General features: G+C 35.7%; 1 protein-coding gene and 1 pseudogene across 1 annotated transcript in view; one reads left to right on the plus strand and one right to left on the minus strand.

Moving 5' to 3' along the window:
* The window catches only part of ZNF804B (zinc finger protein 804B), a 488,693-nt gene that overhangs the window by 324,094 nt on the left and 136,909 nt on the right, over window positions 1–27,690 (plus strand). The window lies entirely within an intron of this gene.
* LOC121474928 overlaps window positions 10,278–27,690 on the minus strand; it is a 28,104-nt pseudogene continuing 10,691 nt past the window's right edge.

Raw genomic sequence — 27,690 nt, forward strand, 5'->3', positions numbered from 1 at the left:
AGTCTTTTCATTAGGGTAAGATATTCGAGTATGTTAATAATCACTGCTAAGCCAGATGTTTTGTGACTCTGTGTTGCTTTTTCTAATAAAAATAGAGACACCACTTTCTGTGGCATCTACTGTCTAAGATATTGTACATATATTATCTGAGTTAGTCATCACAAAATATACCTGCAATTTCCCCATCTTAACAGGGCAGCAGCTGAGATCCAGAAAGATTGAAGAACTTGCCTGAGAGGTGGCAAAGCCAAGATGTTAATTTACAGTTTGTGCTCTGTGTCCTACTACCATGCCATCTGTTCCTCAAGAGTATGGCAAACCAGTTGAGAGCTAATTGGTTTGTGGTTAGAGCAAGAATTTGCTTTTTAGATTAGAAGTCTTGAAGGTCTCTGGTTTCCTGTAGGGCTTAGATCCATATTATAAGAATAATGTGAGTTCTTCCTATAATTTTACCTGGTCAAATTTATATTCTGTCAAGACTATATGTACGTTGTGAAGATGACTCCAGCATGGTGTACCTAGCAGACTTGACAGCTTGTTTTAAATATTTTCCTCTATATTTCAGAATTATTTTTAGTAATGATCATGAAATGAAACAAATGATGAAAATAATGCAGAAAATGCCAGAAAAGTAATGCAGTTAAGAATTGTGATTGAACTTTTACCTAAATGTATATGATGAAGAAATAAATGTTATAGTACAGAAAAGTAATATATTTTATTTTTAAAGTACGTTAATACATTTTTTAAAGATCTATGTGTATTAATCTTTCATCATAGTGGATTATAACATTACAAGTCTTCCTCAAACTTACAAAGTTTTAACACATAGACTCCAAAGAGTTATAGAAAGGCAATATTAAAGTAAATCCACTTCTCATACTCTATTTTTGTAGTTATGCCATTGATGTCTTTTTATAAATTACTGTTTGAATTCAAATCTAGATAGTGCCACAGAGACATGAACTGCATAGGAACAAACTGTAATGATTCCAAATTGCTATGAACTTATTTGCAAAATAAATAGTATGCGCCTGGGTGTCTGTGTGTTGAGGTCAACCATAGAACTAGAAATTATCTGAATTAACTTCTATGCTCCATAGTGTTTATTAAAATATAAGTAATAAAATGCTAATTAAAATTATATATGTGTCCAAATATGGATATGTATGTTATTATATATTGTGTGAACATAATATTATATATATATTTTTTTATTTATCTATATAGTTGAAACATAGCAGTAACCATAATATTTGTAGAACTATGATGTCCAATATGGTAACCACTGGCTACACAGCGCTATTTATATTAAATTTAAATTTATCCAAATTAAATAAACAGAAACTTCAGTTCCTCAGTCACATTAACTACATTTACATGCTGAACAACGACAAGTAGCTAGTGACTACAGTGTTGGATAACACAGATATAGAACATGTATATCATTTCATAACATTTTGTTGGGCAGCATTGATTTAAAACTTTGATCAGTCAAAATTTTATTACTAATATTGCTTAGAATTGACAGTATAAGGGGCTAATAAAAATCAAACTTTTTTTAAGGTTTATTTATTCATGAGAGACACAGAGAGAGGCAGAGACACAGGCAGAGGGAGAAGCAGGCTCCCCGCGGGGAGCCCGATGTGGGACTCGATCCCAGAACTCTGGGATCATGACCTGAGCCAAAGGCAGATGCTCAACCACTGAGCCACCCAGGTGCCCCCCAAATTAGACTTTTAATAGGTATTGTTATATAAAAATTCTCTGTAGACAATGCACCCCTTATTGCCTTCACTGGGGACAGTCCTTCTGACTGGGCTGCCCTGGATTTGCCACTGTTCCAGGAATCCATTAATGCTTCTATGGCTCTCATCTAATCTCTTGAAGATATAAAGTTTCTTTACCCCTTCATTAGGCTTTATCATGATTAGTGTGGTTTGGATGGCAGGTTCTCCTACCCCCTCGGGGAACATACTTTATCAACAATTCTCATTTTTCTCTACTTACTGGCAATTCATTGTAAATCTAAGCAAGCTGTGTCTTACGTAACCTCATAAAAATTCATATTCTTGTACCTTGGCTTTGTCTTACATCTCTAGTCAACTTTGAAGCATTACATTCCTTGTCACATTCTAGTTTCCTGAAACAGTATTCCATGGTCCTGTTTGTCTCCCAGTCATTCTTTGTCCATTCCACAAGATCTGCTCTGGTTATAGCCACCCCAATATCTACATAAAGTCATCCCTGCCCCACCTCTGTGCTCCTATAGAGAATCCAGTATATACTGTGTTTCCACTACTTTTCACAGTGTACTTGAAAGGTAGATTTACTTGTTTCTTATGTCAAGAGAATACAAATTCCTAGAAGATACTAGAAATATCTTATTCAATTCTGAGCCCCCTGGACTCAGTGTAGTGCTTGTGAGTAGTCACTAAGTAGACATTTGTGGAAGAAAGAAGGAAAGAAGGGAGAGAGTTTTACTATTATTTTGAATAGCTCAGTTGTGAGTTCGGGGTAGGGGCAAGAGGACCAGCAAGTAAATGAAACGTATGTTGGGGCACATGGGTGGCTCAGTCAATTAAGTGTCTGCCTCTCGGGTCTTGATCCTGGGGTCCTGGGATCAAGCCCTGCATGGGGCTCCCTGCTCAGGGGGAAGTTGGCTTCTCCCTCTTCTTCTGTCCTCCCTCATCCTCTGTCTGTCAAATAAATAAATAAAATCTTTTTAAAAAATGAAATGTATGCATGCCACCTACATGTTCAAGTCTATAGAGCACTTAAGATGTATTACTATATAGCAAGTAAATTATTCTGCATGTCAAGATCCTCCCTGATGCTCAAATCATTGGAGATGTTTGATGATCTCTTAGAAATTGATACATGAAACTCTTTCTGGCTCTATTCAGTTCAGTGTAAAAAGTGTAATAAAGGTCTTGCTTTGTGTTAAGCACTGTGCTAGCAACAGGATACTAAGGTGACTAAGACATTTTATCTGCCCTTAAGAGATAAATTTATTTGTTAGGAACAAGGCACAAAAAGATAATTGAGATGGTAATGAGATTTAATGTCCATTTAGCACCCACAATTTGCCATTACCAAATGCAGCAAATCTTGGGTTGGGGAGAGCTAAGGTAAAAGTTACCAGCGGGATACATTTGATCCTGTTATCACTAATTAAGCCAGCCTGTTTAATGGGTTATGCTGGGAGAAAGCATAAGTAAACACATTGGTTCTCAGGATAGATGGGGAGTTCTGTGTTTAAATAGCACATTATAAGTCCCACTGTTTTTCTCTCTTTCTCCCTTTTAAAAAATATTTTATTTACTTGACAGAAAGAGGGGAGGAGGAAGGAGAGAGAGGGCACAGAGGGGGAGGGAGAAACAGACTCTCCGCTGAACAGGGAGCCCAATGCAGGGCTCCATCCCAGGACCCTGAGATCGTGACCTGAACCCAAGGCGGACACTTAATCAACTGAGCTACCCAGGCACCCTGACCACTGTTTTTCTCTTAAAATAGTCAAAGAGGGGAATCCAAGCATCCCCAGAAATAAGGAAACACGTTCCCAGTCTAGCTGTAAACTAACTCTGTCCTACATAGAAAGGCTGTCCATGGTGATGAGGACACAAGGGAAGAGGCTTTGGTTGGGGGAATTTATAGGAAGGATACTGATCAACCACACGTGAAAGTGCATAGCAAAGTAACATAGAGGAGTGAGAGCTGTTTTCCTAGAGCTCTCCCTGGGCAACAGGTAGACTTGAATACCAGTAATACAGTAACATTAGTTACCATGAAGGACTTAATGTAAACCAGTAATTGTGTTAAGTGCTTCACATATATAATCTTTAACCACATTACAACCTGGTGAAATGAGAGTGATCCCTCATTTATAGCTGAGAAAACTGAGCCCTAGTCAGAATAAGCCATTTGTTAATGTTTAGATGAAGAGAAAATAGTGAAACTCTCTGAGCCTGTCTCAAAAATCACTGATTATAATTTTATAGTGTGGTCTATAGGTGATGGTCAGTAGAGATTTGGGTTTTTATTTAGGACCAAATGCACAAAGGGAACTGATTGGTATTTCAAAAGTACCTTTTTCTGGTTTTTGATGACTTCAAGGTCCTTGAAGAAAATGTGAGGGGCAGTCTCAACCCAGAAAGACTTGCTCTCATCTAAGGATCTTTCTTCTCTTTGTCCACATTTGCAGGAAGTTCTAGGACTGGTTGGGTAGTGCTAGGTTTTTTGTTACACCCATAACCAATATTTGGCATCATGATTGACCTTCACTCTTGTCAAGAAGAAAACTCTAGAGACAAGAGTGCCTTGTTCTTTCCAGCTGCAGTTAATTTTGGCCTGTCACTATGACAGATGTCAGGGAAACTACTTGGCTTTCTTCTTAATCTCTTAAGCTTAGGGGGTGTCTAACAGCAGGCCTGATTCCAGTGCTGGGCTGGCTGTCACATCTGTAAATAGCATCAAGGAGAAGAGCTAAATAGAAGTTTAGAACTTAATGGTATACCAATATTTTATAGTAAACAGAAGTAATCCATTTCCTGAAGTGGCCCTATGAACATACTCTACTGCATCCTATAGATGTAGATATTGATGTGAATATATATGTATGAAATACGTATATACACATGTGAACTAATGGGCCACACATTTTATATATAGAGAAGTAGAAATTATCAAAATAAATTATACTTGAATTGACTTCTAAACTTCTTGTTTTTGTCATTTTCCTTAATCATTTAGTTAAAGAAACCAATTCCTACCAAGGTAAAGCTTTCTCTCTCTCTCTTTTTTTTTTTTCAATTTCATTTAAAAAAAAATCCTAATTGTCTTAGTTAACCAATATTGGTTACCATCACTCATAAGTGTTTCATTAAGGAGGGAAGAAACTTGACCACAGGTTTTAGTTTAGTTTTTTTTAGTTACGAAATAAAATTTAAAAATTAAGCATGCATTTTTTTGAATGCTTAAGGACTAAGTCTTTGTTATTTCTAGAGTAATGAATGATACCTGTTTTTCCTACAGTGCTTGCCTCTAGGTCTTGATATGTTTGCTATAGAACACAGGAAGTAAATGACAACAATAACTATTTCTGTGCAGCTCCTTTGCATCCTTTGCTCCCAAGTGACTGCAACTGGTAATTTTAGAGCACTATGCTGAAATTCGAATAATCTAAGATAATTTAAAATGAGTATCATACAGTGCTTATGAGTGAACAAAATGTATTTTATAGCACATATTTTTCTTCCATTATTATTTCAAAATTGGTTTGTTTCTGGGCTAAAAAAGACTCAAGTAACATATTGGTATTCTGGTTCCATGAAATCTTAATAGGTATTTTTTAAGAAAATAGATTTTAGGAGAAGGAATTGAAAAATTTGGGACAGTGCATATTGCATAAACAACTTTATATGGTAGTCTATAGTATACCAGTTTTCCTTATGGATGTCCAAAAGGGTAGTGTCACATATTGGATTTTCTACAAATATGCAACTCTAAATCTCTTTTCAAGTGAAACTTCTTGATGATTCTGCGGTCATGGAATATTCTTTGGGAAATATTGGATTAGTCAGTTTTAAAGCTTCTGGGAAGTGAAACTAATGCCAGTTTTGGATTAGAACCAATCTCTAGTCAGTGCACAAAGTAATTCCTACACAGATTGCTGAACTTCTGTTTTATTAATAATCTCTACTTATCTTGTAAATAATTTTTCAGACTCATTCATGCTAAAAACATGAATATCAGTTTAGAGTATATCATTAGGCATTAGAAAAGAAGTATCTAAGCTTTATGTCCAATTTTGGAACTTAAAGCTTTTTGCTTCTTAAAAAAAATAAGTTTGATTTTCTTTTGGTGACCCTGTGATTTTGGAACACACAAAGGCTCAGCTGTTCATCTCCTCCATGAAGTCCATGGATTCTTTACTTACCAAGATTTGATACTAGATCTTCCATCTCTTCTGTAAATTATATACTATGTGATCCCACATGAAGACCTTTAGGTCATTAAAGCACCATTAGTATACTGAGACAGTGACATGATAAATAGATCTTACATAAGTAGATTTACTTTTGTAACTCACATTTCTCTGAAGAAAATGATCCCTGCTCTACCTATCTCAAGGATGTCAAAAAATAAAAATGAAAGTAATGCATTGTGTGTGAAAATGTTTTATAAATTGCAAAACAGCCCACAAAGACAAGGAGCTTCAATAATGATAATGATCATAAGTCCCAACTGTACCTGATGGATTCTGAAAAATAGAGCAGCTTATAAGTTAACCAAAGACAAAACATTCTCTGGCTCAAATACAAATTGTGTCAAGGCAAATGTTTACTTCAAAACATTATTCATTTTGGGAAAACACTAGAAGAGATAAGTAAATATTGATATTGATTTTCAGGAGCCTCCTAAAAATGCAGAAATGAACTCTTCAAGAAACTATGAAAGTAAAACAATTGAGTGGTAATTTTTTTTGTCTTGGATTTATTTTTTTGGACTATTTTTCTTCTTACAACATTGGAAGAGCACAACTCCCAAAACAGTTTTTTTTTTTCTCCAAGTTATTGCATTGTTCAAGGTAGAGTTATTTTGAGAGTGAAAATCTCTGAGGCATTGAAGAAAAAATACTGAAAGTGCCTCAATGATCAGAATGTTTCCTTCTTGGGAAAGTTCTATAGTACACTTAAAAGTACAGGTCAGAATGTGTCTATACACTCAATTTTGATTTTTATACAACTACCTGATACTTCTACAACAGCTAGATTTCTAAGATAAGAAAGTAGTTGAAGGAAATGTAAACCCAGATAATATGTATTTCTTTTTGGTGCCAGATAAAAACTATAGTGCTATGCTACTAAATAATATATTTTGAGGTTCATATACATCACATATTTTATGTGATCAAATCACATGTTTTAAATATAATTAACAGTTTTAAGGAAAAAGATATAGTTGTACTTTATGTTGATAAATTCAGGCAATTACAAGTTAAAGATAAAAGAAAAATAATCTAATATCCATTTAAAAAATATTTATTTACTCATAAGAAACATAGAGAGAGAGGCAGAGACATAGGCAGAGGGAGAAGCAGCCTCCCTGTGAGAAGCCCAATGCAAAACTCGATTCCAGGACCCCAGGATCACAACCTGAGCCAAAAGCAGACACTCAACCACTGAGCCACCCAGGCAGCCCTAAAATTCATTTTTATCTTATCTAAAGCCCACAGGATTTTTTTCTACCACATGCAATCTGTTTTTCTATAGAAAAAATGATCATACTGTATATGATCTTTCATAACTTTTCAGCAATTAAATATTTTTGTGGGTGTTTTTGTGGACATCCTAATTACACATCATAGTATTTCATATTTTCATAGTATTGCATTGTGACAAATATTATAATTTTTAACCAATTACAATTGTTGGGCATTTAAGATCTTCAGTTTTTTCCTAGGACAAAAAGTACTTTGATGAACATTGCTAAACCTAACATATTTTTTACATTTCACAATTATTTTTTTCAGGTTCAAGCCCTGAGATGTGTAAATGTTAAACTTAGCCAAAATTTAGCACTTATAAAATTTTAAACATATTTCTAGATCTCCTTTAAGAAAATGCAGCAATTTTCTCTCCAACATTAAGTGTGCAGATATGCCCTTTTGCCCATCCTCTTATCACTATGAAAGCATTAACAGACATATTTTTTCCTTTCTCATTCTGTTAGAAGAAAGTGGTGTTTCATTATTTCAGTTTGAATTTATTAATAATGAGGTCGAACGTCTTTTCATTTATTTGGCCATTCCTTCTCTCTCATGTGGAATGTCTTAGTGCCCCATCTTTTCATATACTTTGTTTATATTTTTTAAGATTACTTATTTATTTATTGATAGAGAGAAGAGAGAGAGAGAGAGTACAAGCAGGGGGAGTGGCAGGCAGAAGGTGAGGGAGAAGCAGGCTCCCCACTAAGCAGGGAGCCCAATGCAGGACTCCATCCCAGGACTCTGGGATCATGACCTGAGCTGAAGGCAGATGCTTAACTGACTGAGCCACCCAGGTGCCCCTGTTTATAGTTTTCTTTTTTTCTCCTTTTTTTTTCTTTTTTTTCTGTTTATATTTTTCTAATAGACATGCACATTTTGTAATTAAAGATATTTTCTCATTATTTGTATTTTCTACTCTAAATTGTTGTCTTTGCATTTGATGCATCATTACTTGAGAAAATAAATGAACGAAAATTTATTCAAAAAGTTCCCATTTAATTCTGAAACTAACAGGAGAGCCTATTGGCATGGGATCTGAACCTTCCCAAGAAAGCTTGCTGCACTGAAATAAGAACTTTCCTAACTCTGTCTTATGTGTGGTTCCTACGTGGTTGGTGCCAAGTGAGAGCAGCCATGCACACGTTTGGCTGAGTGTTTCTGAGTGAGATCTGAGCCCTCCTTGCAGCAGACTTCCCTTGTACTGCTTGTCTACTGCTGATTCTTGGTCACTCTGCACCCGTTACTTCCAGGGATGGGCCTACGAACCTGCATTTAATTACTAGGTGTTTCTTATATGTACCGAAGTTTGAAAACCCCTGATTTCATCCATATTTGAATATCAGTCCTCACATATATTCAAGACAGTTCTCAAAAAGGACCTTTTGAAGGCTATTTTTTATCTTTAGTGCTCCTCCCTTTATATTTGAAACATTATAGAAAAAAGCTCTCTTACATATTCAAAATTTTAAGAAGTTCAAGTAACTCAGCAGAGTGCTATCTCTTTGTTAGATGAGAATTACCCAGTGTTGTATTTTCTTTGGTCATTATGGTATCCATTATGTCTGAGGTTAAAATAAATACTCCGTTTTAGAAAATTCCATTGGTTTACATTGCTGGTATAATTATCTACCTCACTCAGATACATGACATTGTGGCTTTCATCTTTATTGTAATGTTGTTATTGCATACTTATCACTTATTAAAAACTGCCACAAATCATTTGGGAAACTGGGAAGGAATGAAAATAAATGTTCTATATTCAAGAAATCTGATGGAACAGTATCTTCTCTGAAACAGATCAGAAACATATCTTTTCTTTCTATTTGGGCTTGAGGTCTCCAAGGCAGAGAATAATACAGCAGGTTCCAGATTCTTATGTAAGTGATAGCTAACACTTTTTATGTGCTTATTACATGCTAGGAACTGTGTTAAACGCATTTATATTTAACCCTCCCCCATATTATTTGATGAGGTTAAACACCAGTAATTATTAGTACGCCTTTTCACAGATTAGGATAGCAGACATGGAAAATTTAACTTTCTCATGGTTACAAGCAGGTTGATGGTTGAGCAGGATTTGAACCCAGGTCAGTCACGTGGCTCTAGAACATGTGCTGTTTTTTTTTTTTCTTTTTAACTTTTTTTAAAAAAGATTTTATTTATTAGTGAGAGACACACAGAGGCAAAGACATGGGCAGAGGGAGAAGCAGACTCCCTGCAGGAAGCCGGATGTGGGACTCGATCCCAGGACTCCAGGATCACACCCTGAGCCAAAGGCAGATGCTCAACCACTGAGCCACGCAGGCATCCCGCTTTTTAACTTTAAATAAATCTTATTTCACAGAAGTTGTCACATAACTGGATATTTCTCTACTTTTACACAATTATTGTTTCTCTCCACAGAAAGGCTGCTTCTTAACTTTTCATCTGAGCAAGCACTCACTAAAATCCTGATTTAAACAGAATAATAGTAAAAATGTCTCAGTGGTTTAAGTTGAAAGCAGTACATTGGTACATGGCTCTTACATTCAGTTTATCAGGAATGTATAAATGTCTTTATTCAAAAATAAAAAATAAATTATCTGTAGGCACGGACAATAACAGAAATAAACCATTATATGTTGTCAACTGAAACCAGTAACTGGCCATTGGAGTGATTTTCTTTTTTTTCTAAGCTTTATTTATTTTTAGAGAGAGAGAGAGCATGAGTGCGTAAGGGTTGGGAGGAGAAGGAGAGAAAGAATGTTGAGCAGGTGTCATGTTGAGAGTGGAACGTAACATGGGGCGGGATCTCACAACCCTGAAATCAGGACCTGTGCTGAAACCAAGAGTTGGAGGCTCAGCCACCTGAGCATCCAGGTGCCCCATGCTTGTAGTGATTTTCTTCAACATCAGCCATCCTTTTCTTCAGTCATTTCCTTCAGCTGACTTCTCTGAAGTTAGTGTTGAGGAGTTATTATTATTATTGTTGAGTTATTGCTAAGGAGCTCTGCCTCTGAGTTTCCTCTCACAGTTTATTAATAATGGTAAAGCACAATTCTAGTAATCTACCTTCCATGCAACCTTCCATACCACCTCCCATTCTACCCATTCTATGTGTTCCAGTGTCCTTCTTTTCTTTAGGAATTCTGATGACTGCAACTACCACTGTCACTAACAGAGGTCACTCCAGCAGCATCCAGTAAAGTAGTTCTTAAACTTTAGTTGGATCATTGATTCTTTTTTCTAGCACATTCACAAATCTCTAAGCACAGCATCATAACAGACTTCTGAGGATCTTTGCATAATTTTCTCAACCATCATTAATCCTTCAACATCTGCATTCTTAGCACTGGTCACTAGAATAATTTTGAGTGTTCTCTTAATAATTTCTATTTCATTTTTTTTGATCTTCATTAGCTGTAGTTATTGATTCCAAGGCTGGAATGCACTGAAGCAGTGTTCAATCTCTTCCCAGAATAATGTCTTCTTCAACAGCAGCTCATGTAGCATTGAGGCTATCTCCAACTCTTTCTTTCTTTTCATTCACTTAAAATCACTTGTCTCACTAAGTTTCAGTATAGTTACTCCATCTGAGAGTTTTGTCAGGTATTCTTTCAACTTTTCATATTCATCAATTGTGATATCTCACTGCTTAGTGATTTCTTAAATATGTTTTTCAGCTTGAGCCTTGTCACCTTTTCCTTTTAAATGCATGGCATCATCTTTGGTCACAATGATCTCTACCACTTTTCCCAAGTCATGAGGCTGAGCATCTTCAAGATTTAGAGTCAGTCCTTCTCCAAACATTGCACCAGCAATAGCATTAGTCACACCTTCGAGCTGGTTCTACTGGCACCAAAACCCAGAGCTTAGACTGCTACCGCTTTAAGACCAACTTTTAGCCTATTCAAAATGAGTATGCTCAGAGTTTCTCCTTCAACATCTGTAGCAATAATGACCAAAGGCTCATGGTGAGCACTGGCAATTTGAAGAGCAGGTACAATGGACTGGACTCTGGAAATGTTCTTTTCACTCAATAGAACATAGGCATCTTGGAATTCACATTTCTGATCTTTTGACATATTAATAAAGTATGCAGAAATATAACCTTGATCAAATCTCATGCCTTTAATAAACCATACTTGGTACCTTATATCTTGAGATATGAAATCAGTTCCAGTGGTATTACTATCTGATTGTCACCAAGTCAAAAAAGCAAAAGATTAACTGGAATGGTGTACATGCCCATAGTGTAGAGAGAATAAGGTTGCATCTCACTGGAAAGGCCCCTGAGGGGCCCTTTATCCTGGGAACAGTCTGAGGAACTTGTGTTAGAAAGTTGTGGCCCATCTGCTATTCTGAAGGGACGTATCCCTGGAGGATGACCTAAACACAAATGCCTCAGGAGAAGAGCAGGCATTCCAGGTGGAACAAAGCAGCTTGACTGGAGGAGGCGCTGTCTACATCAAGGGAACCGTAATACAGAAGATGGCCTAGAGAAAGTATCTCTGAGGAAATCACAAATACATCCAAGAAGGAAATAGAAACTCGCTCGGCACCTGCTATGGAGAATGCTTGGATGCTGCTTACAATTGTACCAGCCATGTCAGGCTTTGCTGTCCTTCATGAATCTTCGTTTCACCAGGTCTGACCTCGAGAGTCAGAAATAGCACTGTGAGCAAGGAAGGAGGGAGGTGAAATGAGTCATAGAGAAGAAGCATTTTCAGATTTACTAGGTTGGGACTAGCCTAAGCTAGTCTCCTTACAGGAGAGGGAAAAAACGTATATTTTTTATAATGAAGAAGTGGATTCCTTCTCTCTCTCTCTCTCTCTCTCTCTCTCTCAACTAAAACCAAAAGTAACATTTATTTTCCCAGAGTGGAAGGAAAAGCTAAAAAACCTGAGGTGATTTTCATGCTGGTGCAGGGAGTGGGGAGAAGATCTTCACCTACAGAGGTGTGGAATGGGACAGCAGGAAGACAGGCCCCTTTCTGAGTTTTCCCTGACCTAGTTCAACAACAACAACCAACAAGTGACCCTGATGTTGTCACAGTTAAAATGTACATATTTTTGAAGACCCCTTAAAGAGAACTGATATTAAAAATTGTGATTCCAGTGATGTCATGGGGAAACATAATCACCTATTTCACTAATCCATGGAACAGGATTAAAATTTCCACAGAAATATCTACAGTAAAATTATATATGTGGAAAATGTGTAGCTCACTGAGCAGCACGGTAGAGTTCATTAATGTTTATCTTTTTCCTTAGGAAATAGGGTATTTTATTACTACAGGAAAAAAATGGAAGAAATTTTGTTATGCCAGTTTCCTGTATTTTAGGAACCAACGACTAATTATGAAATCCTTCTATAAGCCCAAGTATGAAACTCAGATGTAGCCTATAGTTTCGAAGAAATGTTTCATGAACTACTTTTAATCTCATTTATATTTTCCCTACAGAAGCATAAGAACACACTTTATAAATTTCCCCTTCTTTGGACTGTTAGAAACTTGGTCCAGAAGCCAGAAGTGCTATGGCTTTGGAATCATGTCTGCTCTCCTTAGACAAGATAAAGGCAAGTCCACCTATCTGTGAAGATCTTTGATTTGAGGGAACATAGAACTGAAATTGACTTTATGCACTACTTTTTATAGAGAATTAGATTAAAAAAGCCCAATATCTAAGTCTGGTTTGTTCTAATTTAAAAGATAATCAAAATATCTTCAACACTGTGGGAGGTCTCTCAGTAAACATGGATTTATATTTAGCACAATTTATTTGAAAATCAGAAAGGCTGCCCAAATAGTCCAAACATTAAATTATTTCAATTTTAGAGGGCAGATATTACTGAGAAGTAATAAAATATTGCCAGCCTGCATAGGCAGCTCATCACCAGTAAGAAGAAAAGACCAATTATGCCTCACACGGACAAATGTTGATTAAAGGGTGGACTTCATAACTGCCTGGCCAAGTTTGAGGCTGTAATCACAGAGGAGGGGGAAGGAAGCACTTAGCACAACACCAAAAGCTGCAAGGAGGAGTCATCTGATGAAGGGGGAAAGATGGGAAATTTTAAAGAAAATGTCAGAGGAAATTGCCTGGTGGTAAGAACTCTACTTATGTATGACTCTTAAGGAAATTGTCTTCTTAGAAAATTGTAAGTTCTCAAAATCTCTTAAATAAAAAACGGACCAATCCAAGCATTCTGTAGATCAAACTCGGTATTCTCAAACTTCAGAGAAATTGTTTTTATTCATCACGGCTCCTCATTCTTCTGAGGAAGACTCAGAAACTGTGTGAGTTTGGGTTCATACAGGGTTCCAGAGGGTAACTCAACTTGCTTGCAGGTTAAGCCTGATAACATGAAGGTGAAGCTAAGTCCCCATCAAGTGCTTACTGAGTAATTTTGTGTGTGAATAATTACATGTAATTTCAAATGAGATAGCATATATCAGATGCATTATACAGGCAAGGTTATATGATGCATAATAAATGATATGTAATGATCTCTATGTATTCATTAAGAATATATTGAAATGGACTCAGTATCATGCTGTGTATAGGGAGGATAAAAGAGTTGTGTCTAGGCTACTAGGGAGGCTCTGGAAGGTACTAAGAGAAAAAAATAACATGCATGAGAAAAAGTTTTTAAATTACATGATGCAGTATGTAATTAAGTACCATACTATGTAACACAGGATTATTAAAGTTCAGAAAAAAATAGATGCAGTGAGAAGTGGAAAGATTTTCTGGAAAAGAGGGAACTTGAAGTGGGGCTTGAAAGATGCATAAGATGTGGGAGTCTAGAAGTTGAAAGGGAAGAAATTTCAAGAAAGGGAAATAGCAGCCCAGAGGTTCAAGGGAGGGAATGGCAGAGAGATTGGATTAGGGAACCAGTGTAGTGGAGCCAGATTTACTAGATTTGAGTCCCAGCAACCCATCTTACTGGTGTCACCTAAGTATTATGTGATGGTTCTGTGCCACACTTCCATTGTCAGTAAAATGGAAGTAACATATTTATTAAAGAGGCTATTTTGAGAATTAATGGGTTGACATATATAAGGCACTTATATCAGGACCCAACACCTAAGAGGTATTCAACAAATGTTAGCTACTATTACTATTATTATATTGTTGTACACTGTTAAAAGATGTGATTTTCATGTCTAGAATGAAGCCACATTATACAACAATGGTAGCTATTTGTTACAGATGGAGCGATGGACACTGTGCTCAACATTTTGCTTACATTTTCTCTTATTCCTAACAACCACTCCCTAGAGAGAGGGAGAAGGAAATATTATCTCTCTCACTTTACAGCTGAGAGAGTTGAGAATTAGAGAAGCAATCTTCTTGAGAATTCTGTGGCTAGTAAAGAACAACCAAGAGATGCAAATTGTAGTCTTCAATGGCTGCATTACAATGCTTGAACTTAAATGATAAAGGGTTTTGACATTGAGGCAGGAGTTGGTTCAAGTTTAGTAGGTAAGTTCAAAGTAGAAAAGAGTTCAGATCTAGGAAAGCAGCCTAGCCGGTGGCGGCTGGAATACCCTAGAAAAGGTGAAGTAACTAAACTTCTAAGATGGCAGCCTTGAAACCTGAGAAAGAAAAGATGGCTAAGACTTTCTCCTGGGCCCTGAAAGTGAGATATGATGATTTTGACTCTTGGTCGTGGAGCCCAAATGATTAGGAGAATGGTAGCTGCTGGAGCGCTGCCTTGGAGAGAGGATACAAGAGGGACCTTGGCTCCTTACACATAAGGCCAGGGCTGAGAGAGTCTCTTTGTCTCTGTATGTTTTGTAGTGTTAGTTGGGCCCATCTCCCAATGCCTTCATGAGATTGGAAATTAGCTTTCCTGGTACTCTGTGTTGGATTTCACTTGTCCCTTGGGAGCTCTTGCTTACATTTTCTAAGCTGCTTGCTGTATGGAAGTCATTTAAGGAAGATCAAATTAGTCCTGGAAGACAATAGTTGCTCCTAATGCAGTTGAGAGTTCACTTTTTTGTAGCCTCAGACCCTTTACGAGCAAGGAGTAGAAATAAACATCATGGCTAATGCACTTCAGCAATATAAAAGGTTTCTACAAGGAAAATGCTAACAGTAAACAGTTTATATAAAGCAAAGATAAATCATAATGGAGTGGTAATTTGAGTTTGTATTGTACATCTCCTCAGGGAACCCCTAGTGCTCTAAAGACACTATCTCATTACTACCTGGAGTACCTCTGAGAAATATGCAAAAAGCATCATTTTCTTCAATTTTTGCATAAGGACCTAAGTCACAGGGGATTAACGTGGCTTGTCATTATATGGAAGTGGATTACTCATATTCTTGGAAAGGATTGTCTCAGTGAATTGGTTTATTTTCTCATGAAATTAGTCACTCAATCTGAGGGAAAAAATGTACAAGTCAAGTCCCCCCAGGAAACAAGCAAGCTAACTACACTTTTACATATTTCCATACCTATTTTGGCAGCCCTCTGGACTTGTTTGAACTTAACAAATGCCACTAGAACTAGAATATAGTTTATTGACTTTATCCATTAAAGTAACTCACCACATATTTATTGGAACATTTTTGATGAGAAAGATGAAATTCCTTTCACTTTCATTTTCTTTAAGGGAAAATGCAGCTTCTAGACAAATGTGTGACAGAGTGGGAATGGAGCACCCCACCTCTGCACCCAGAAATGATGAATAAAGAATGATCAGTCACTTCCTTAGGATTTCAAAGGAGGTTGTGATGGAGCCCACTAACTCTTTAGGCATGCTGTTCTACAGAGCACCCATCACTGCTGCACTAGAGAGTCTGACCTAACTGCATCTCTGCCCACTTTTCCCATAATCCTCCCTTTCTCCAGAGAGGTGTATAGACTTAGAAATCACTCAGTCTGGAGCATAGTTCTACAAGATTCTAACGCTTGTCTTTGGTGATCTTTTTGGGTAAGGCTGCATAGAGCCACTTAGCTCAGTGTGTTTGATCTTTTATTATATCCCACATTTTTATTCCTCTCAATTGTATGTATTGCTAAACAACCTATTCTCCTGTTAATTCATTTGCAAAGGAAAATATGTTTTTTAACTACTGAGTATGACCTTCTTTATGGATACAGATCTCTGGCAATGATTAAGATTTGTTCTTTATTTTAAAAATTTTTTATTTAATATTTTTTAGAGAGAGAGAGAGAGAGCATGTATGAGTGGGAAAGGAGTGGGGGACAGGGTAGAGGGATAAAGAGAGAGAGAGAATCTCAAGGAGGCACCATGCTCAGTTTGGAGCCTTACACAGGGCTCCATCTCAGGACCCTGAGGTAATGACCTAAGCCAAAATCAAGAGTCAGATGCTTAACCAACTGAACCAACTAGGCACCCCAAGATTTGTTATTTTCAAAAAGTTTCATTACCTTGACCATATTTCTTTAGATATATATTTCAGTGTTAGGAAAGGGATATTTGGATTATAAGTTCTCATTAATGGTCTGTTAAATCATAAAACATGAACCCTTGCTTTCAGCTGCCAAGTGCTTCGGAAACATTGATTGTATTCAGTAATGAATGAACTATTTTAAAGTAAATGAGGACCAAATTGAACTTTTTTTTCTTTTTAAGATTTTATTTATTTATTTTAAAGAGAGCAGAGTGAGAGAGAGTACAAGTGAGGATGGGGGCAGAGGGAGAGGGAAAAGCAGACTACTTGCTGAGCAGGGAGCCCAATGTGGAGCTCAAGTCCAGTACCCTGAGATCATGACCTGAACCAAAGGCAGATGCTTAACTGACTGAGCCACATAGGTGCTCTCAAATTGGAGTATTTATCACCATTCTTTTTTATGCATGACCTCCCATAGAAATCTACACACAATCATCTATAAGGTACCATTTCTGACTTGAAAAATCTGAGAAAGTTGGGCATTCTAGCGCATGTTTATGTTAGGTGTGAAGCCCTGTATAAGCCAAGAAAGTAACTGAGGTATTTGCTGATCTTGGAGATTGTCCAAATATTGCATAAAGTACCTGTGCAACTGCCTTTTCTCTAAGTGAGCACTTAGCTAGTCTGTTCTTGTACTTGTACTGCTCGGTATCTCTTGAGAGTCAAATATTCTTCTGTCTGTATCAGAATTTAATTTGCTTTGCCACATTTTTACTTTAAAACCCAATTAACATTTGCTTTAGCTCATCTAGCTCTTCCCTATCAGGACTCATATCAACAAAGGTCTTTGTTATTTGTAAATTCTTTAACTATACAAATCATTAGATATGTAGATAGTCTTACATCTTTCTTAGACATTCTATAAAACATGTACTCCATCTGATGCACACAGATGGTATTAAGATGAAGGCTCTTTGTTAGCTCATTGTCATTTTACTCCCATTACCAAACTTGAAATTTTAAAATATATTTTAGTGGGGGCACCTGGATGGCTCACTTGGTTAAGTGTCCGATTCTTGATTTTGGCTCAGGTTATGATCTCAGGATCAAGTCCCATGTCATGCTCCACAATGAGCATAGTGCCTACTTAAGATTCTCTCTCTTGCTCTCCCTTTACCTCTCCTTTCTCTTTCTTTCTTAAAAAAAAAAAATATATATATATATATATATATATATATATATATATATATATATACCTACATACATACACACACATACACATATATATACATTTTAGTTATGAGAAGAGATGTCACATATCTTCTATCTACATCTTTTTACATGCTTTTGTTTGACAAGAAATATGAATGGGCTTCTCACTAGATTACATGTGTTTACCACAAAAGAAAAAAAATCAATGATTTTTATATGTTCTACACACACTTGAAACTGGCTGAAATTAACAGAATATGAAGCTCTTGTTTGTTTTAATACTTTTTATTGATATATCATATCACAGTAAAAATATAACAGAAATATCAAGTGCATTTTTGTCTTAGAATTTATTTTTAATCTTAAAAAATAGTTTAACATTTATGAGCTTTGAACTTATTTGTGGAATGCATGAGGCCTCCTATTTCTCTACATCCTAACCAACACTTGATCTTTATTTTTTGGTTTTCATTTTTCCTTCCTTCCTTCCTTCCTTCCTTCCTTCCTTCCTTCCTCCCTCCCTCCCTCCCTCCCTCCCTCCCTCCCTTCCTTCCTTCCTTCCTTCCTTCCTTCCTTCCTTCCTTCCTTCCTTCTTTCCTTCCCCCTCCCTCCCTCCCTCGCTCCCTCCCTCTGTTTTTCTTTTTTTGTGATAGCTTTCCTAATGAGTATGAAGTTTTCCTTAGCTTTTGAAATCAAAGATTTTAAGTGCCAGAATAATTTATGAGAGATTTGCAAGAACAGTATTTTTCCCTACAAATTTCAACACAGTGAATATATGTCATTTATTCCAATTATTCTAATATGAGTTAGTAGCAATTGCCTTAAATTGCTTCTGGTACAGAAATCATACCATGTAGAAATATTCTATCTAATAACATTAGATAGACACATTCTATTTAACTTATTCCCTTGTATGAAGAATATTTATTCATAATTACTACAATTAAAAAAGTATAGATAATTATCTCCCTAAAATCTTAGTGAGGTTTATGAAACCTTCACAATTTCCCAAGAGCAGAGAAAATACCTTTGATTTAGCTTAGAGAAATACAAAAACTTTGATTTGGCTCAGAAATGTCACAAGAACTTAATTTTCTACCTCTATTTTTCTACATTTTCCATGAATAAATGCATGTCACTTTATTTTGAGGAAAAAGTGTCATGCAAATAGTGCTAAACTTTAGGATCTGGGCTAATATGCATTCTCTTCTTTTAAAATAATGAATAGGTCAAAGTGAATAATATCTCATAGGGTGTTTGGTATTATTCTATTCTAAAAAAGAACTATTTCTTTTTTAGACTGCTATCAGCCTTAGGTTTTATTTTTCAAAAGACTCTGAAATCTAAAATACATTAGGGCTTCAAAAAAATCAAACCAAATTTTACATGACTAAACATTTCATATTTCAGAAAATGTCACCAAAGAACAATGTTTCACAGATAACTGAAAAAAGGAAATTGTATGTAATAAATAAACATATTTCAGAATTCAGAAGTGAAACTATGGTTACTCCTTGATAAGACAATCATTTGAAAGATAAAGATGCGATATTATGACCAGATAGTGTGATAGTTTAAACACTTAAATTGTATTTGCTTTGATGACTTCACTAATGCATTCATACATTAAATATTTATTTTACATATATGGTGTATTCAGTACTATGTTAGGTAGGATCACACAACCAATTCTTTGGTTTTCTAATTGTAGCATTATTCGGCCTTTAAAACAATCAGATTTATTTAAAAATATTTTATTTATTTATTCATGAGAGACACACAGAGAGAGGCAGAGACATAGGCAGAGGGAGAACCAGGGTCCTTGTGAGGAGCCTGATGTGGGACTCCATTTTAGGACCCTGGGATCACAACCAGAGCCGAAGGCAAATGCACAACCACTGAGCCACGCAGGTGCCCCTAAAACAATCAGATTTCAATTTAAAGAATGGTTTATACTTTATAAACTAATTATAATCATAAACAAAATTATAAATTATAATCAATTTAATATATTAACTGATTCATTCCACAAATGTATACTTATTTCCTACTGTGGACCCGACCCTATGTTCCATGTTAGTGAACACAAATGATAAATACAATGTGTTTCCTTCCTAGATTGTTCAAAGACATTCATTATTAATTGATTTGGGATCAGTGCACTAACTCAGAGGATAAATCCTCTTTTTTTTTTTTCTACTTTCAGTTAGTTCTGTAAAACTTAGGCTAAGGAATTAAAAGAATCTGTTCCTTCACCTTTAAATTTCAAGTCACAAAAATTAGACATATTTTCCATTTACTCCCTGAATTCTGTGCTGAATTTACCACTCTCAGAAAGTTTTGGCATGAAATCAAAATGAACTAGGATCTTCAGCATATTCTGAATCAGTCTCCAAATAAAGAGATCATTGAGCTTCCAAATGATGTTTAAACTCATTATCCTCCAACAGGGAAGCATTAAACTATCATCCCCTAGAAACATTATTACCATGGAACATCTGTAAACATCAGTACGTGGTCAGAGATATTGATGAGATCCACTTTTTTTGGTAAATTTAAACATACTCAAAAGATGATGAAGAAAATCAATGAACATTTATCAGTAATGAGACAGAAAAAAGATCTTATAGTGTAAGCCCATTTTGTAGGATAAAAAAATATACCCATAAAACTACAGAATTACTTATAAACATATTAGGATATGACATTAATCTAAATGTGGGGATAATGAACATGGCAATATAAATTTCCAGTCAAGTACTTCTGAGTGTTTGTATTAAAATTAGGCCTCTAAATTGTGATACATTTAAAATGCAACAATTGGTGTAAATGATAAACTGGAGGTAGTTTCCCCATAGATGTCCTGTACACTTGTAGAAATAAAGCCAGTAAGACATTAACAGTCAATTTTTCTTCTTAAAGTCTGCCATATACATAGACCATCCTCAAAATGCTACACCTTGAAATATTTCAGAAGTAATTCCTGCACATTTTTGGAACTAAGGAAGTCAGAACAGTCAAGGTAACTGTAACTGGGACAGACATGTCCCAATGTGTGTTCTAGGGCTCAGTTGTAGGGGATAAAATGAACTCTGTAAATTAAAAGTGTTAAAAATAAATAACATAATTAAAGTGTTTATACATGAACATAAAAAGTATAAAAAAATAACATGACCACAAAGTGGCTCTATGAGCAGGCCTGAAAAAAATCATTCAAATTATAGGAATGCCAGATGTATATTTCCAACCACTGATCAATCATCATTTGAATTTCTAACCCAGATATTGGAGAGCAAAGCCCCAAATTCTAACAGTTTTGTTGTCAATGAAAGTATAATAATGATCCCATCCCTCATCTTGCACATTTGTTTGTTTTCCTACGAGCAGATGATATAAAAAGTGCTAATACTAAGAAGGGAAATGTCTAAATTTTAGTCATATTGAATTAAATAGCTATACTTTTTAACTTCTTGAATACAGTAACTAGCAATTATTACATAATTTTACATGCATTTAACCAGAGGAAATGTAGAGTAGAGATGATATGCTCAGGAGTCAAGCTAACATAGATTCATAGTCCAATCCTGCTACCTTTGATGCCTATAATCTTGGGCAAATCATTTAATCTCTGTAAAGTTTAATTTTCCTGGCTGCACCTCATATAAGATATATATAGAAAGCAAACTGAGGCTGGAGGGGTGGTGGGTGGAGGGGTGAATTAAATGGGTGATAAGGATTAAGGAGGGCACTTTTTTTTAAAAAAAAAGATTTTATTTATTTATTCATGAGAGACAGAGGCAGAGGGAGGAGTAGGCTTCCTGCAGGGAGCCTGATACAGGACTCAATCCATGGATCCTGGGATCACAACCTGAGCCAAAGGTTGATGCTTACCCACTGAGTCACCCAGGTGCCCTAAGGAGGGCACTTCTGATGAACACTGGGTGTTGTATGTAAGGGATAAATCACTAAGTTCTACACCTGAAACTAATATTACACTGCATGTTAGCTAACTGGAATTTAAATAAAAACTTGGGGGAAAAAAAAGACCTATATCTCAGGACTGTTATAAACAGTCAATTAAGTTGCTTCTTGTGAAATGCTTAATAGGACTTCCCACACATAGTACTTTTCCAACAAATGTTAGCTGTTGTTACTGATTATTATTCAATTATATTAGTTGCTAGTGAAAGTGTTGCCAGTGTGTATGGTATAACTAAATACAGTGTGGCTTCCAGCCACTTCTATCATACAAACAGCATATAAGAGTATATGAGAAAAAAGAGACCAGAAACTGTAAGCTGTTCATTCTCCTGTAAAATTCAATTATCTTATTTGTATTTTACTTTTAATTTTCTCTAGTATGAACAAAGAAAAAATGTAGATTATGTTGCTGAAGAAACTCCAAAATAATGCTATATATTTTAAAATATTAATGTCAGTAGTCTGCTGAATAAAATAAAAACTAATTTGAAAATTAAATCAATAGTTTCTCCAAAGAAATCAAAAGAACCTGATTTACCCAAGAAAATTTCTGCTGTTGAAATGAAGGCACTTAAGAGGTTTGTGAATAGAACTTTTAATAATCACATACCCCAGGCCATCATGGAAGATAGACAATACCTGGAAGAATGTAGTAAATGGTGTTGTATTGACAACATCCGTTGAAATGTCCCTTATGTGAACTCCAATCTTTTCTATTCTCTGATGAATATTTCTGTTTAAAAAAGTCTCAAGTTTCACTCTGTTTTTCCCTGTTGCTGCCTTAAAAAAGGAACAAGCTAGCCATAAACAATCAAGTCGACAGATGCCTATGAGAATTATGTTGCTCTTTACAAGTCACTCCCAGGGCTTCTTCGGAAACTTCTGACTTTCTGCCCAGGAGACTTAGGCTGATTTTCTACTTTTGGCTTCTTATCCTGTCACTCAATGGAAGAAGGTATTAGAAGGTTACCACCGAGCTGAAATTGAAGTCAGCTACTGACCCTATTGCACGAACCTTTCATTTTGTTCTCTGGGCTAGGTCACATCTTATTTCTCCATCGTAAATTTTTAGTGTCTATTTGCTGAATTCCCATTCAGTATTTCAAATCAATTTCCCAAGGGTTTCCTGGGAAAACAAGCCCAAAAGAACAAAATTTGAGCTGCCAGTCATGAACTTACATAGCTTACCTTTGCAAATAGAAACGATTCAAAATAAAGGTACGAAAGCTTGGCTAAGAATTTCAATTTTTAAAAATACTGTTTTAAAAAAGTCACAAAATCTACTACTCCATTAAAAATGATCATAGTTACTTTTAATTCCCACAGTTACCCTCAGTTAGCTAGTATTGCTAATAAATCAATAGTAACAGTGGAGTTCTTATTTTCGTGGGTAAATAACATGTGAATGAGTATGTAGAGGCAGTAATTTATGTCTTCTCAACCGTTCTATTGTAGAAATGCCAAGGACTTTTCAAAGCTTAATGTCAAATTGTCATTATCTAAAACTTGAGATAAGAGTTTTATCACTTAACATGTGGGGAGAAAAATCCTCAAATCTATTTTCATTGTAAGTACTTAATCTCAGAGATCTCATACTTCCAAAAATTCATGCAGTCCTGGCACAAGGAAGCAAATAATAGATCCCCCATTTTGGAGCACCAAATCAGCAGGAGTAAGGGGCTTATCTACAGTTCTCAGTATTACATGAAATTAGCATTGATATATGTCTAGTAAATACCACTACCAAACATCCATTGTTGACAGCTGGTATCCTTTATGACTAGATTTGATTCCATACTGAATGGTCCATATCTGTGCCATAATTATTGTTAAATATTTTGAATACTATAGATGGCTCTCTTCCTGATTCTATGATTTCGTGGTGGGGGCCAGTAAGTTGCAAATGTATAAGCACATGCATTGTTTCTCATTAAGATGATCCAATGAACACCAAGAGAAACATCGTCTTCTTAGAAGAAGTACAAGGCTAGGAATTTGCTGGCCTGAACTCTGGTCCTATTTTTGCTTTAGTTAAATCTTTGCCCATAGGTAAGTCGCTTAATGCTCTCTGCATGTCACTTTATCTGGAAAGTGTGAGGGTTTGAAGAATGTTTAGAAAATTTAAGAACTATAGAGGTCAGAGATCCTTCGACTATCCCTTTCATTTCCTAAGTTATATTTTTATATTTGGTCATTGGTGAGATAACAGTCAAGAAATGGAGTTGGGATATTAAGTGTTCCCCCCCAACAGACAAACTGGGAAAGCTGAAAAAAGATGAAAATAAAGAGATTGGTGTTCTGGAGAAAGCACAGGAAGGAGCTCCTGGCTCAGTCTTTCTGAGGGTGCTAATATTTCCGAGGGTACATGGTATTTTCTTTGGAGGTATCTGAATATAATATCCCTTAAATATTATTTGGTGAGTTTTTCCTTATGAAGCTAGTGCATATCCTAAGCCCTTGAGAAATTAGAGAAAGAAGGTGAAGGTCAGGTTATTAAATATTCGGTTGAAATTAGTACATCAGGACTAGTATAACTGTTATAAATTACCCCAGAGTAGATATTGAGCTAGTATAACTGGTATTAAAGTGTACTAAAGTACACTATAAAGGCATTCTTGACATAAAAAAAAGTATAGATGAAAAATATCAGAAAATCAAATTATTAGATTGTGGAAAAGTTTACGTTTATTTGATCCATTTTTCAAAGTAATTAAAAAGTAGAAGACTTAAATAGACCTCTCCCTTCCCAGTCACCACCAAATTTGAAATTTGGAATATGACATTTGATGTTCAGGTGAGAATTAGGGGAAAACAAAATGTGATATTTCTTGACCCTTGAAATTTCTCCATTACTAGTAAAGGCTTCATAGAGATTTTACTGCTTCTATTTTATTAGAAACTCCTTGATCCAAATAATTTATTTATTAATCTGATCTGTCATTGGTGCCATCATCCATCTGTTCCCATGTGATCATATTATATGTAGTTCAATTTAGAAATACAGTTGTAAACATTAAAAGCACTTGTGGTCTCTTCTCAAGAAATAATTTAATCATCAATGTGGAACTGAACTCATGGAAAATAATTTTTTTTATTAAGTAGAGAGACCATAGGCATTTTTCATGATTATTAAGTTTTATAATCCATGATGAGTTTCTGGTTGTAAGGTGGTAAATGCACTTACTATGAAATGTAAAACTGTTAAGTATTCAAGAATATAGAACAAGATGTAGTAGAGAATAAGCATTAAGTAAACCTATTCTGACCTTCTGTGAAAAGCAGTTCCTCTGAACACAGTCTCAAGAGCCCTGTCTAAAGCACCTATGAATAGAGCTATAAATCCCCAGGTACTGGTATGTGGGGGAGCTGGAGGTGTCAGAGTATCCACAATCCATAGGCCATCTTTACTGTTGAAGATTTACCCTTAGGGAGGAACATTGTGTAAAGATCATACCACAGGACACAGATGTGGCTTTGTTGGTTGGTTTGTCTGTTTGTCATATATGAGTGTTGACTCTTAAAATTGCGTGTCAATTTTGATAATCCTTTGCTGTTTTCTCTTTTTTAAGTTGTTCACATATGAATTACACTAGTAAAAGTATCAGTGTTAAACCTTAATGTTCTCGGGATTCACCTAACTTGGACAGTTGCCCTATTATTTATGTTGACTTACAAATAATTTACATTATTTACATTGATTTATGATTTATATTTATATGGACCCAGCTTGCCCAATTTTGTTTAGAGTTTTGCTGGATATTTTTAAGTAACATAAAGGAGCTAGTAATCATTTACGGCAAGGAGTTATCTAATGCTGATCCAAACTATAGTACAATTTTCTTCAAACTACCAATTTGCTTTTCAAAAATTCATCCTTATTTTAGAGAGGTATTTTAAGAACTCATAGGTCTTATTAAGAAAACATTTGTCTGAAGTTCAGCAATTTCTTTCTTCAGCTTTAGTGAACTTTCCTTCTGCTAAATTTAAATAAAATTAAGATATTTTTAAAAATTGTGTATGGCTATGATCCTCTTTTTCAATCCATTGAACATTCTATCTGTACACATACAGAAAGAGGTGTTCAAAATAATGTTCACACAATTTTAAGTGATAGTTAATTTCTCAGTTTTCGATGATTTAAAATTTTAGCATCTCAGTCTTTTCTGTTGCTTGAATTTTCCATAAATATGCATCATTCTTTCATCAAAACGGTTATTCTTTATTAAAAATACAAGATATAATTACATATTTTCTTGCTGTTAATAGCAACTAAACTAAATTCGCCTTGATATTTTCTTGTTCCAAAATGTAGTCTAAATTGCTACTGCTGCTGATTAACATCTTTGCATGTATTGAGTTTTTGCCTGCTGATATCCAGATGACATGCACCTATAGAATATGAAGGCAAGAGTCTGTTCTAGGTCATTGGCCATATGTTCTGACTGGCCTTTCCCCATGTCCTTTATTCTTTCAGCCTTTTGGATATCATCCATGAGCGTATGCATACATTTTAGCAACCAAAACTAGGATGTCATACCTCTTTTTAAGTGAAGATTATAAACTATTTTTAGTATTAAGCAACTGCGATTCTGCTATATTATTATGAATTTGACTTTATATCTATCTCTTCCACATATAAATGAGGTCATGCAATATTTGTCTTTCTGTGTCTCGCTTATTTCACTTGGTAAAATATCATCCAGGTTCAAAGATGGTTAGTTACCAGAGACCAGGGTATGGAAGAAAAAGTGGATAAAAGAATGAGAGAAAAAAAAAGGAAGGAAGGAAGGAAAGAGAGAGAGGAACAAAGGAAGGAAAGAATGAAAGGGAAGGAATGAAGAAGCTTTCAGTCTCACAGCCTTATAACTGTCTTGCACTCTGCTGTCAGTGAGGCTTCAGAAACACAAATCTGATTATTTGGTTCTCTGCCACTATTTTTCTCCAAGTTCTGCTAATCAAGTCTGTCTCAGGGCATGGGAGGCCCTTGGTTATTTGGATGTTTTACTCACCAGCCTTCTCCCTCTGGGCTCCATGGTATGGCTGCTGCTTCAACCACCCTGAACTCCTTGCAGTTTTCTGAACATACCAGTCTCTTGTGTCTTTATGTCATTGCTTATTCTATGATCTTTGCTTAGAGCGCCTGCCTTTGATTTATGTCCACTTGCCATTTTTTCCCAGCATTTCCTTTAACCATCGCCTTTTCTAAGACGTTTTCTGACCTTCTGTTTCTCAGGAGGAACTTATTTCCCAAGTATGTGTTCCCCCGCTGTGCTCTAGCATTACTTCATTGCAGCATTTATGTTGTTACTCACTTGTTTGTTCATTCGCCTGATTACCTCTCCTAGATTCCAATCCCCTTGTACACAGAAATTGTTTTCATTTCTGTAAACCCCTATTTGCCTGCATATAGTAGGTACTTGAAATATCTTTCTAGAATGAGTGAATGAATATGAAGAGATTCTGAAAGAAGTCTTGATAAGAAGAACAAAGCTGAAGGCATGATGTTCCTTTGTTTCAAACTCTGTTACAAAGCTGTACTAATTTAAACAGTATGGAATTGGCATAAAAACAGACACAAAGATCAGCAGATCAGAGTAGAGAGCCCAGAAATACTCATGCATGCATATACAGTGTATTTAATTTAAGACACAGGAGTCAAGAATAAACAGTAGTGGAATGATAATCTCTTGAATAAATGGTACTGGAAAAACTGGATCACTATCTTATACCATAAACAAAAATCTACTCAAAATGGATAAGAAAGATATTTGAACATGACACCATAAACCATGAAACTCCTGGAAGAAAACATAGGCAGTAAACTCCTTGATTTTTTTGAATCTGATACCGAGACTAAAAGCAAAAACTAGTAGGAT

The sequence above is a fragment of the Vulpes lagopus genome, chromosome 13, assembly GCF_018345385.1.
Source record: "Vulpes lagopus strain Blue_001 chromosome 13, ASM1834538v1, whole genome shotgun sequence".
In the NCBI taxonomy this organism is placed as follows: Eukaryota; Metazoa; Chordata; class Mammalia; order Carnivora; family Canidae; genus Vulpes; species Vulpes lagopus.